At 36.4% G+C, this 12974-nt stretch overlaps 1 protein-coding gene across 10 annotated transcripts in view; it reads left to right on the top strand.

Moving 5' to 3' along the window:
* FOXP2 (forkhead box P2) overlaps positions 1-12974 on the top strand; it is a 531392-nt gene that overhangs the window by 94667 nt on the left and 423751 nt on the right. Inside the window, exon 1 of one of the 10 annotated variants that reach the window (XM_057550254.1) lies at positions 6251-6294. The exons of the other annotated variants lie outside the window; for them this stretch is intronic. The gene's annotated coding sequence lies outside the window, so the exon portion shown is untranslated. Of the gene's footprint in view, positions 1-6250; positions 6295-12974 lie in introns of those variants that run through there. 10 annotated transcript variants of the gene reach the window in all.

Below are 12974 nucleotides of genomic sequence, written 5' to 3'. Positions count from 1 at the left end.
TATTTTATTCTTTTTGTTGCAGTGGTAAATGGGAGTGTTTCCTTAATTTCTCTATCAGAGTTTTCATCATTAGTGTATAGGAATGAAAGAGATTTCTGTGCATTAATTTTGTATCCTGCAACTTTACCAAATTCATTGATTAACTCTAGTAGTTTTCTGGTGACATCTTTAGGATTCTCTATGTATAGTATCATGTCATCTGCAAACAGTGACAGTTTTACTTCTTCTTTTCCAATTTGTATTCCTTTTATTTCTTTTTCTTCTCTGATTGTCGTGGCGAGGACTTCCAAAACTATGTTGAATAATAGTGGCAAGAGTGGACATCCTTGTCTTGTTCCAGATCTTAGAGGAAATGCTTTCAGTTTTTCACCATTGAGAATGATGTTTGCTGTGGGTTTGTCATATTATGTTGAGGTAGGTTTCCTCTATTCCCATTTTCTGGAGAGTTTTTAATCATAAATGGTCACTGAATTTTGTCAAAAGCTTTTTCTGCATCTATTGAGATGATCATATGGTTTTCATTCTTCAATTTGTTAATATGGTGTATCACATTGATTGATTTGCATATATTGAAGAATCCTTGCAACCCTGGGATAAATCCCACTTGATCATGGTGTATGATCCTTTTAATGTGTTGTTGGATTCTCTTTGCTAGTATTTTGTTGAGGATTTTTGCATCTATATTCATCAGTGATATTGGTCTGTAATTTGCTTTTTTTGTAGTATCTTTGTCTGGTTTTGGTATCAGGGTGATGGTGACCTCATAGAATGAGTTTGGGGGTGTTCCTTCCTCTGCAATTTTTTGGAAGAGCTTGAGAAGGATGGGTGTTAGCTTGTCTCTAAATGTTTGATAGAATTCACCTGTGAAGCCATCTGGTCCTGGACTTTTGTTTGTTGGAAGATTTTTAATCACAGTTTCAATTTCATTACTTGTGATTGGTCTGTTCATATTTTCTATTTCTTCCTGGTTCAGTGTTGGAAGTTTATACCTTTCTAAGAATTTGTCCATTTCTTCCAGGTTGTCCATTTTATCGGCATAGAGTTGCTTGTAGTAGTCTCTTAGGATGCTTTGTATTTCTGCGGTATCTGTTGTGACTGCTCCTTTTTCATTTCTAATTTTATTGATTTGAGTCCTCTCCCTGTTTTTCTTGATGCGTCTGGCTAATGGTTTATCAGTTTTGTTTATCTTCTCAAAGAACCAGCTTTTAGTTTTATTGATCTTTGCTATTGTTTTCTTTGTTTCTATTTCATTTATTTCTGCTCTGATCTTTATGATTTCTTTCCTTCTGCTAACTTTGGGTTTTGTTTGTTCTTCCTTCTCTAGTTCCTTTAGGTGTAAGGTTCGATTGCAATTTGTCTTGTTTGTTGAGGTAGGCTTGTATTGCTATAAACTTCCCTCTTAGAACTGCTTTTCTGCATCCCATAGGTTTTGGGTCGTCGTGTGTTCATTGTCATTTGTCTCTAGGTATTTTTTGATTTCCTCTTTGATTTCTTCAGTGATCTCTTGGTTACTTAGTAACGTATTGTTTAGCCTCCTTGTGTTTGTGTTTTTTACGTTTTTTTCCCCATAATTCATTTCTAATCTCATAGCATTGCGGTCAGAAAAGATGCTTGATATGATTTCAGTTTTCTTAAATTAACTGAGGCTTGATTTGTCATCCAAGATATGATCGATCCTTGAGAATGTTCCATGTGCACTTGAGAAGAAAATGTAATCTGCTGTTTTCAGATGGAATGCCCTATAAATACCAATTAAATCTATCTGGTCTATTGTGTCATTTAAAGCTTGTGTTTCTTATTAATTTTCTGTTTGGATGATCTGTCCATTGGTATAAGTGAGGTGTTAAAGTCCCCCACTATTATTGTGTTACTGTCGATTTCCTCTTTTGTAGCTGTTAGCAGTTGCCTTATGTACTGAGGTGCTCCTATGTTGGGTGCGTATATATTTATAATTGTTATATCTTCTTGAATTGATCCCTTGATCATTATGTAGTATCCTTCCTTGTCTCTTGTAACATTCTTTATTTTAAAGTCTATTTTATCTGTTATGAGAATTGCTACTCCAGCTTTCTTTTGATTTCCATTCGCATGGAATATCTTTTTCCATCTCTGTATGTGTCCCTAGGTCTGAAGTAGGTCTCTTGTAGACAGCATATATATGGGTCTTGTTTTTGTATCCATTCAGCAAGCCTGTGTCTTTTGGTTGGAGCATTTAATCCATTCATGTTTAAGGTAATTATCGATATGTATGTTCCTATGACCATTTTCTTAATTGTTTTGGGTTTGTTTTTGTAGGTCCTTCTCTTCTCTGTGTTTCCCACTTAGAAAAGTTCCTTTAGCATTTGTTGTAGAGCTGGTTTGGTGGTGCTGAATTCTCTTAGCTTTTGCTTATCTGTAAAGCTTTTGATTTCTCCATCAAATCTGAATGAGATCCTTGCCGGGTAGAGTAATCTTGGTTGTAGGTTCTTCCCTTTCATCACTTTAAGTATATCATGCCACTCCCTTCAGGCTTGTAGAGTTTCTGCTGAGAAATCAGCTCTTAACCTTATGGAAGTTCACTTGTATATTATTCGTCATTTTTCCCTCACTGCTTTCAGTAATTTTTCTGTCTTTAATTTTTGCCAGTTTGATTACTATGTGTCTCGGCATGTTTATCCTTGGGTTTATCCTGTATGGGAGTCTCCGCGCTTCTTGGACTTGGGTGGCTATTTCCTTTCCCATGTTAGGGAGTTTTCGACTATAATCTTTTCAAATATTTTTTCGGGTCCTTTCTCTCTCTCTTCTCCTTCTGGGACCCCTATGATGTGAATGTTGTTGCGTTTAATGTTGTCCCAGAGGTCTCTTATGCTGTCCTCATTTCTTTCATTCTTTTTTCTTTATTCTGTTCCACAGCAGTGAATTCCACCATTCTGTCTTCCAGGTCACTTATCCATTCTTCTGCCTCAGTTATTCTGCTATTGATTCCTTCTAGGGTATTTTTCATTTCAGTTATTGTATTGTTCATCTCTGTTTGTTTGTTCTTTAATTCTTCTAGGTCTTTGTTAAACATTTCTTGCATCTTCTCGATCTTTGCCTCCATTCTCTTTCCGAAGTCCTGGATCATCTTCACTATCATTATTCTGAATTCTTGCTCTGGAAGGTTGCCTATCTCCACCTCATTTAGTTGTTTTTCTGTTTTTGTTTTTGTTTTTTTAAATTTTTTATTTATTTATTTTTATTTATTTATGGCTGTGTTGCGTCTTCATTTCTGTGCGAGGGCTTTCTCTAGTTGCGGCAAGTGGGGGCCACTCTTCATCGCGGTGCGCAGGCCTCTCACTATCGCGGCCTCTCTTGTTGTGGAGCACGGGCTCCAGACACGCAGGCTCAGTGATTGTGGCTCACGGGCCTAGTTGCTCCGTGGCATGTGGGATCTTCCCAGACCAGGGCTCGAACCCGTGTCCCCTGCATTGGCAGGCAGATTCTCAACCACTGCGCCACCAGGGAAGCCCTTTTTCTGGGGTTTTATCTTGTTCCTTCATCTGGTACATAGCCCTCTGCCTTTTCATCTTGTCTATCTTTCTGTGAATGTGGTTTTTTGTTCCACAGGCTGCAGGATTACAGTTCTTCTTGCTTCTTCTGTCTGCCCTCTGGTGGATGAGGTTATCTAAGAGGCTTGTGCAAGTTTCCTGATGGGAGGGACTGTTGGTTGGTAGAGCTGGCTGTTGCTGTGGTGGGCAAAGCTCAGTAAAACTTTAATCCACTTGTCTCCTGATGGGTGGGGCTGGGTTCCCTCCATGTTGGTTGTTCGGCCTGAGGCAACCCAACAGTGGAGCCTACCCGGGCTCTTTGGTGGGGCTAATGGCGGACTCTGGGAGGGCTCACGCCAAGGAGTACTTCCCAGAACTTCTGCTGCCAGTGTCCTTGTCCTCACGGTGAGCCACAGCCACCCCCTGCCTCTGCAGGAGACCCTCCAACACTAGCAGGTAGATCTGGTTCAGTTTCCTGTGGGGTCACTGCTCCTTCCCCTGGGTCCCAGTGCACACACTACTTTGTGTGTGCCCTCCAAGAGTGGAGTCTCTGTTTCCCCCAGTCCTGTCGATGTCCTGCAATCAAATCTTGCTAGCCGTTGCCAGACCCCCAGGTTGGGAAGCCTGACATGGGGCTCAGAACCTTCACTGCAGTGCATGGGCTTCTGTGGTATAAGTGTTCTCCAGTTTGTGAGTCACCCACCCAGCAGTTATGGGATTTGATGTTACTGTGATTGCACCCCTCCTGCCATCTCATTGTGGCTTCTCCTTTGTCTTTGGATGTGGGGTATCTTTTTTGGTGAGTTCCAGTGTCTTCCTGTTGATGATTGTTCGGCAGTTAGTTGTGATTCCCGTGCTCTCGCAAGAGGGAGTGAGCGCACGTCCTTCTACTCCGCCATCTTGAACCAGTCTCCCTATGTAGCCTTTTCAGATTGCTTTCTTTCACTCAGTATTATGCATTTAAGGTTCTTCCGTGTTTTTTCCGTAGATTGATGTCCCATAATTTTTTAGCCGTAGATAATACAATATGTCTGGAGATATATACATATATATATACCATAGTTTGTTTATCTGCATCTGAAATTTTGAAACCCAGGTTTTAGTTCTGACATTGGCATTAACTATTTTTGACATCTTAAATAGGTCACTTCAAGCTCTTTAGTCCTCAGTATTGCTTCATTTCTAAAATGAGAGACTTTCTTCGCTAGTAATAGAATGGAATTTCAGATTTTTAACATTACAGTGTTATTGGAGACCTGGTTAAGTAGCTTGGGAAAGACAGAAGTTGGTTTGACTCATGCCTCTGTGATGAAAGTTCAAGTTATTTAATCTCTAGTTTGCATATGTAATAGAAGGATAAATAATTATACTCATCTAATTAGATGTCTTGGGGATTAAATGAGAAAATGCATATAAAATGCTCAGCCAGTGGCTGGTACATAATAAGAACTCAATAAATTGTATCTAGTTTTATTACTGTTTAATAGATGTTCAACACCTCTTACCACTCCCTTTACTACTTCCTCTTGGTTAGCTCCTTCCATTCCTTTCATTTCTGTGCTACTACAAATTCTTTTCTACTATTTTCAAGTCCCCATCCATTTTCAGTCCTTTAGGCTTAACAAAATATCATCACTTAATTTATAGATAAAAATAAAGATATGATGCCTCCAGACTTTCCTACCACCGCTTCCCAAATTATCTGCATCAGGACCCATCCTTATTATCCCCTACAGTTTCTGAGGATAAATTGCCAACTGTGTGGTCATGGAAGGTGTCTTAATTTTTTGTTTGTTTTTTTCAGCTATAAACAATGACGCCAAATTAAAGAATATAGGTAAACCACTTAGCCAAGTGCACGGAACTCAGTAAACATTAGTTTCCTTCCTTGCCATTCTCCATTTTTCTTCACCCCAGTCTACCTATATTCTATAAAGTGAGAGCTGTCTTCATAAATTACAGTTCAGATTATGTCCCTTCCCTTTGGCGACTCTCCAGTATCTTTTGAATAAAGATAAAATATATTTGCGTGGCTTACAGACCTGATGTAGCTGCCCCATATGTCCTTTTGTTCTTCTGTTCTCTCCTACATTTTACTCAGCTGTCCCATTGCTGCTGGGTACACTTTTCCTCCACCTGGAATGCCTTTCCAAATTTTCTTTATTTCTCGTTTGTTTCTCTTCATTCCTTTAGATGTAGCTTAACACCCTAAATGTAAAACTTCATTGAGATTATGGGTAGGGCTATCACTGCCATCATAGTATTTTTATAGAATCTGTGCTGTATTTTATATATATTCATGTTAAAAAATGTCAAACAGTATATGATAATATAATGACAAATTAAAATTTAAAAGATCACTTCTTCCCTTCTCTCAATCTCATTCTCCAGTGGAAGTCTCTCTTCTTTGTCTACCTTTTCCTATTGATCAGTGTGCCTGATAGAAATGTAATGCAAAACACATATGTCATTTAACATTTTTTTTTTAAAGATTTATTTGTTGATTGATTGATTGCTATGTTGGGTCTTCGTTTCTGTGCTAGGGCTTTCTCTAGTTGCGGCAAGCGGGGGCTGCTTTTTTAAAAATATTTTCCTTTGAAATCTAGTGTGTATTTTGCACTTATAGCTCAACTCAGCTCAGGCTTGCCACATTTCAAGTGCTCATCAACAACACGTGGCTGGTGACTACTGTGTTAGACAATGCAGCTACAGAAAAGTTCTGAGAACTGAGTTAGTGAGGCAGCATTTTGACTCACAGCTCTGCAGCTTATTAGCTACATTATCTTGGGTAAGTTATTTATGGTCTCTGAACTTCTTTCCCTCTCCCCCCCCATTTTTTAACATGGGATGATATCTCATAAGCTGTTGTGAAGACTGAAAAATAAACACTTTATTCCACATCTGCTTTTTACTGACTTCTTTACACTTCATTTTCAAATACACTCTCTTAGTTGAGGAAATCTGTGTATGTGGAAGCACAGAACTAAAGGTTCTTCCTTTTTGGTTTCTTTTGTTGAGTGCTATGTTCCAGGCTCCATATTACACATTGGAAATAGAATGATCCAGTCGTATTTCCCACCTCAAGGAACTCACAGTCATACATAACTTATTGCCTGGCTATTTCAAAAACAGAGGGAAAATTATTTTATAATATAAAGTTAAAATATGGAGACATATTTCCAAATTTCAGTAAAAATTGTTACTGATTTTTAAATCTCTGAAATCCTCTCTTTGCTCTATTTTGATCTTCATAACTCATATTAAGGATCACACTGTACCTTCTTTTTGCTCTGGAGGTCTTGCAGTGGCCTTGGGCAAAAGGCAATAAAATTCTGATCTGGGCTGAAACTCCAGAGAAAAGATCCTTTCAATATATATATATTTTTTGCCAACACAACCAACAGTAAACTCTAAGTTATTTAAGATGTAGAATACTTTGAGGATTATTTAGGGACTTTGCTACTTCTGACTTGACTCTCTCATGTTGCTGCCCTTTGGCCATTTCACTGATACTGTAGAACCTTTATGAAATAAGAAAAGGGTAAAACTCAAATTAAATTATTTAGCTACTAGCAAGCAGTCTGGGAAAATTGTTTGATAGGCAAGAAGATTGTATGTGATGAGTTAAATGGGGTAGATTTTAGTGATATATTTCTTCTACCACCCTAAATAATCAAGATTTGATTATATGTTGTTCTTATGTACCTCAAATTGTTTCATAAATTATACCACTTATAGAGCGCAACTGTAGCTTGGAAGAATAGAATTGCATATGCAAATTTTGAATGTTTTTCTGATTGTAGGACATAATGTCCTGGGCTAATAGAAACATGGTACTCCATTGAATTTTTACTTTTGATTAGTATGGAGTGGGATAATATGTTTCAATTGTAATGGTTCACATTAATTGATCTGATCAGCAGTTGTAAATAATGCTTTATCTTCTTATCTAGCAATGAAAGACACTTAGAAAACTTGCACACTTTTGTTCCTAGGTTCTTCAGAGTGATTAATGGTACAATTTATTTTGCCATTTATTTTATTTTTTACTCTTGCCTTTTTGCTAAAATAGAATTCAAATGTGTTTACAAACAAAAGTTTTAATTAGGATACATGTAGTATGAATGGGTTATGGTACAAATGTCATTCATATTTGCAAGGTATCGCTGCATTGTTAAGGAGTTTTAAAAATGGTATTATCATTTCAAGTTTATTATTATTGACCATCTATAAATTAAGGTAAACTGAGGACCATGTACTGAGATTTATGAAATCAGTGTCAGATTGAGTTCCTGGGAAGCAGATTATGAGATGGAAATTATCATAGAGGACAATGATTGAGGAACACTCTTGAGATCAATAGCTTCAGGAGGGAAAGGAAGGAAGCAGAACTGGGGAGAGGGATGTAGTTTCAGTGAAGGCATCGTGGACCTCGTGGGGAGGTCTGAAGCTGGATGGCTCATTCAGGTAAGGGGCCAGGCCTCTCTACCTTTGTGCTGATCTCTGGATGAAGGCTGCTCCAGGAAGTCTGTTTTCAGCTGAGCCAGTAGCTGGGGAAATAAGTCCTTCATCCCAGAAATGAGTTTGGGCAATATATCACAATATCCACTGTACTTAGAATAGGCTAGAACCTGAAGTGCTGGATACAGTTACATAAAGAGACTCTCTCAGTCTGAGCCAATCCACCCATCTCTCCAGGAAGACAGCTAGAGCCATTTATTTACTCTTCCTGTTTTCGTTGTTGCCCTCTTCCAGTCTGTTCTCTGCATGACAGACAAAACAAGCTTTTAAAATTGCATCGTGTAAATCAGATAGTGTCACTACTCTGCCTAAAATCTTCCCATGGCTTCCGCTTGAAGGAAGGATAAAATCTAAATTCATAACTGTAGCTTCCATGCTCTGCCTGATCTAACTCTTGTTTATTTCTGCAGCATTTTCTTGTGCCACTTTTCCCCCTCATATATTATGTTTTAGACACACTGGCCTTCTGTCAATTTCTTGAACATGCCAAGTTGTCTTCTAGTTGAGGGCATTTGGACTTCCCATTTCCCAACCAGGCATGCACCCCTCCACACCTTTTATGTGATAGTTTTTGTCTTATTCTTTGGATCAAATCCCCATAGAGGCCTTCCCTGACTACCTTGTTTAATGAAGGCCTCCAATAATTTTTCTCTGTCAGGTCACTATATTTTCCTTCGTGGCCTTTATTACAAGCTGTAATTGTCTTGTTTATTTAATTTTTCTTTTATGTTTTCTGTCTTCCCCTGTTGGAATTGAAGCTCTGTGAGTCATTTTCCCAATCTACACCTCTTCCTATAATATGTCCTTGATAAGTTTTTTTATTCCTTACTGAATGATGGTCCTGATCTATCTTAAGTGGCCCACCTGCTTTGACTTATTTTTCTAATTATATCTTTATTGAGACATAATTCACATACTATTAAATCCTTCATTTTAAAGTGTACAATTCAGTGTTATTTTACTCTTCATAGATTTGTGCAGCTGTCGGCCACTGTCAAATTTTAGAACATTTTCTTCACTTCAGAAAGAAACCCCACACCCATTAGCAGTCTCTTAGCACCTCCCTCTCTCCCCAGCCCTTGTAAACCACTGTTCTACCTTCTATTTTCCCATTCTGTACATTTCATATACATGGAATTATGCGGCACACAGCCTTTTATGTCTGGCTTCTTTCACTTGCTATAATATTTTGAAGGTTCATCCATGCTGTAGCATGCATCAATACTTCATACCATTTTAGGGCCAAATGATATTCCATTATAATAGATATACCACATTTTGTTTATCCATTCATTCGTTGATGGCCACTTTTCGGCTATTATGAATAATACTGGTATGAACACTTATGCTTTTATTCAGACATATGCTTCTCAGTTCTCTTAGTTATATACTTAGGAGTCATATGGTAACTCTATGCTTAACATTTTGAGGAATTGACAAACTTTTCAAAGCGGATACACCATTTTATAATTCCAAATATTGTCCTCTTTTAAAAAATTGGGTATATTTCTTTTTATTGTTGAGTTGTAAGACTTTTTTATACATTCTAGATACTAATCTCAGGTATATGATTTGCAAATATTTTCTCCATTTCTGTGGATTATCTTTTCAGTTTCTTTATAGTGTCCTTTGAAGCACAAAAATTTTAAATTTTTAGAGAGTCCGATTTATTTGTTTTTTTCTGATGTCACTTGTGCTTTTGATGCCACATCCAAGAAAATCATTGCCTATTCTAGGGTCACAAAGATGTGTTCTGAGAATTTTATAGTTTTAGCTTTTACATTTAGGTCTGTGATTCAGTTTGATTTAATTTTTATGTATCTTGTGAGATAGGAGTCCAAGTTCATTCTTTCGCATTTAGCTATCCAGGTCCCAGCACATTGTGTTGAAAATACTATTCTTGAATTGTCTTCCCTTGCCCAAAATCAATTGACCATAAGTGTGTTGATTTCTATACTCTGAGTTTTATTCCGTTAATCTGTATGTCTGTTCTTCTGTTGGTACTGCATTGTCTTGATTATCTAGCTTTGTAGTAAGTTTTGAAATCTGGAAGTGCGAATCCTCTAACTTTTTTCTTTTTCTATATTGTTTTGGCATTTCCATGTGAATTTTAGGATCAGCTGGTCAATTTCTGCAAAAAAATACAGCTGGGACTTTGATAAGGATTGTGTTGAATCTATAGATCTATTTTGGGAATATTGCCATCTTAATATTAAGTCTTCAGATCCATGAACATTAGATGTCTTTCCATTTATTCAGGTCTTCTGTGATTGTTTTCAATGATACTTAGTATTTTTCAGTGTATAAGCTCTGCATTTACTTTCATGAGTTTATTTTGAAGTATTTTATTCTTTTTGATGCTATTATAAGTTGATTTTTTTCTTAATTTTATTTTCACGTTGTTCATTGCTAGTATACAATTCACTTTTGTATATCGATCTTGTGTCCTGCTACCTTGCTGAACTCATTTATTAGTTCTAACAGACTTTTTGTATGGATTCCTTAGGGTTTCCTGTATACACAGTTTTTGTTTACAAAATCAGATACATTTAATATTTCCCTCCCAAAATCTTGATGCCTTTTCATTTTTTTTCATGTAATTACCCTAGCTAGTTCCTCTAGTACAGTGTTAAATAGATGTTACAACAACTGACATTCTTTTCTTCTTTCTGAACTTAGAGAGAAAGCATTTAATCTTTCACCACTAAATATGATGTTAGATGTGTTTTGTTTTGTTTTGTAGGTGCCCTTTATCAGGTCCAGGAAGTTTTCTTCTATTCCTAGTTTCTGAATGTTTTTATTAAATGCTTTTTCTTTGTCTGTTGAGATGATCATCTTAACTTGTTTGAAAAAAAAAAAAGAGCTAATTGAACACACAGGAAACACACTGAAGTAGGCTCATAGATAACCAAGAGCAAGCCAGTAGCTGTTATTTGCTGTCCAGTTCAACTACATCTTCCTGCCATGTTTAAAATCTCATCTCTTTAGAGAGTAAAATGACCTAATGAATACAACATTTGAAATTAGAAAAGTATAAACCTAAAACACATATGTATGCACGCATATGTATAGTATTCTCTGGTTATGAATGAGGTAGAAAATGTCGCAGTAAGGGTATTGTTTGCAATAGTTTATTAAAATAAGTATTGCTTTATTAAAATTCCAAGGTTTTAATCGCCAAGGCAAAAACTATAGTCTCAGAAGTTTCACTGAAATTTTCAGCATGTGTCTCTGTCTATAACGTAATATCTACCTTATTTTGTTTTAGTTGATGCTGATGTATCCTATGAACCCCCATCACCTCTCCACTACAGAGATAGTTCCTGAAATAATAGTTTTACTTGAGCTCAGGTCAGATGTTTTTCAAGGCAAGAAGAGATTTATTTTGACAATAACTATTACTTATAACACAGCACAATAGTTACATAATTCTACTCATTTTTCTCCTGCTGAAAAATGTTATTTTTGTTAAGAAAGAAATGAATAAAATAGTCTTTTTCTATCAGTACCTTACCTCCTTATATTAAAAAAATATTTGATAATTTTTTTGAAAAGATGTACTCCAAAGCTTATCAGATCGAAAGACAGTTTATTACTGGCTATAAGATGACCCTCTATGCTGTTACAGTTACAGTAAGCGTCCCCAGTAGCTGCCTGGGCCAGACTCAGTGTATTCATCCAGAACCTTGACAACTTCACTTTCAGACCCATTATATATTAGGGTCATCAGACAAGTAGAGGCTTCGTTTTAGGCCCTGGACTGGACTGTAATTTTGACTTTGAGTGCCCATTTGTCTCAAGGCTACCCTCATTTTTAATGTGTCAGTTCAGTGGCAGAAATAAAAATAATAAAAATATCCTAAAAATGAAAGGAATCTTGGGGGGGTCATCTGATTTATTATTCAATTCCATTCCATGTAGGAGTTGGCTCTGAACAATACTAGCTAGTCAATTAACCATTTAAAACAGTTTCAGTAACAAGAAATAGACTGACTCATGGAGCATCCTGTTAAGTGTTCACAGCTCATTTTTTGGAAACGTTGGCTCTTAATTTTAGAGAGTTCTCAGTGTATTGATTTGTATTTATATTCTTATAATTTATTTGTTCTAATTAAGACCCATTAGCCTTAGTTGTCCTTTGAAGGGCACATTACATATGTGTACATATGCATACATATATCGTATGTTAGAAATACATCGGGTATTTGAAAATAGTTATGTTTCTACTTTATGTCCGCTTCTTTGGGTTAAACATCTTAAACTAATAATTTATTGATTAATCATTGCAAAAATAGTCTATGGCTTTAGTTTAGAACTTTGCATACTCATTTGTTCTTATTTTTTAATTTTTAAAAATTGAAGTATAGTTGATTTACAATGTTGTGTTAGTTTTAACAGCGTTAATGAGGTATAATTTTCATACCATAAAATTCACTCATTGCAGTTGATGGAATTCAATGATTTTAGTATATTTAGAGTTGTGTAATCATCACCAGATCCAGTTCTATAATTCCTTTATTACCCCCTAAAACTCTCTCATGCTCATTTGCAGTCGAGCCCTGCTACCAGTCCCATCCTAGGCAACTGCTGATTTGTATTCTGTGTTCACAGATTGGCCTTTCCTAGAAATTTTTTATAAATAGAATCTTACAATATGTAATCTTTTGTGTCTGGCTACTTTCAATTAGCATAGTGCTTTTGAGATTCATCAATGCTGTAGCATGTGTAGAATTTTTTTCCTTTTATTGCTAAGAAATATGCCATTGAATGGATCAAATTTTGTTTATCAATTCACCAGTTTATAGACATTTGTATTTCTTGTTTTTTGGCTATTCTAAATAATGCTGCTGTAAACTTCCGTGTGTAAGTCTTCATGTGGACATATCTTTTCATTCTCTTGGGTAGTTTTCTAGGGGTATGAATGCAGGGTTCAATGATAAGTTTATG

This window comes from Balaenoptera acutorostrata, chromosome 7 (genome assembly GCF_949987535.1).
Source record: "Balaenoptera acutorostrata chromosome 7, mBalAcu1.1, whole genome shotgun sequence".
NCBI classification, from domain to species: Eukaryota; Metazoa; Chordata; class Mammalia; order Artiodactyla; family Balaenopteridae; genus Balaenoptera; species Balaenoptera acutorostrata.
The sequence above is the reverse complement of the archived record's forward strand: the minus strand, read 5'-3'. Positions and strand labels throughout refer to the sequence as shown.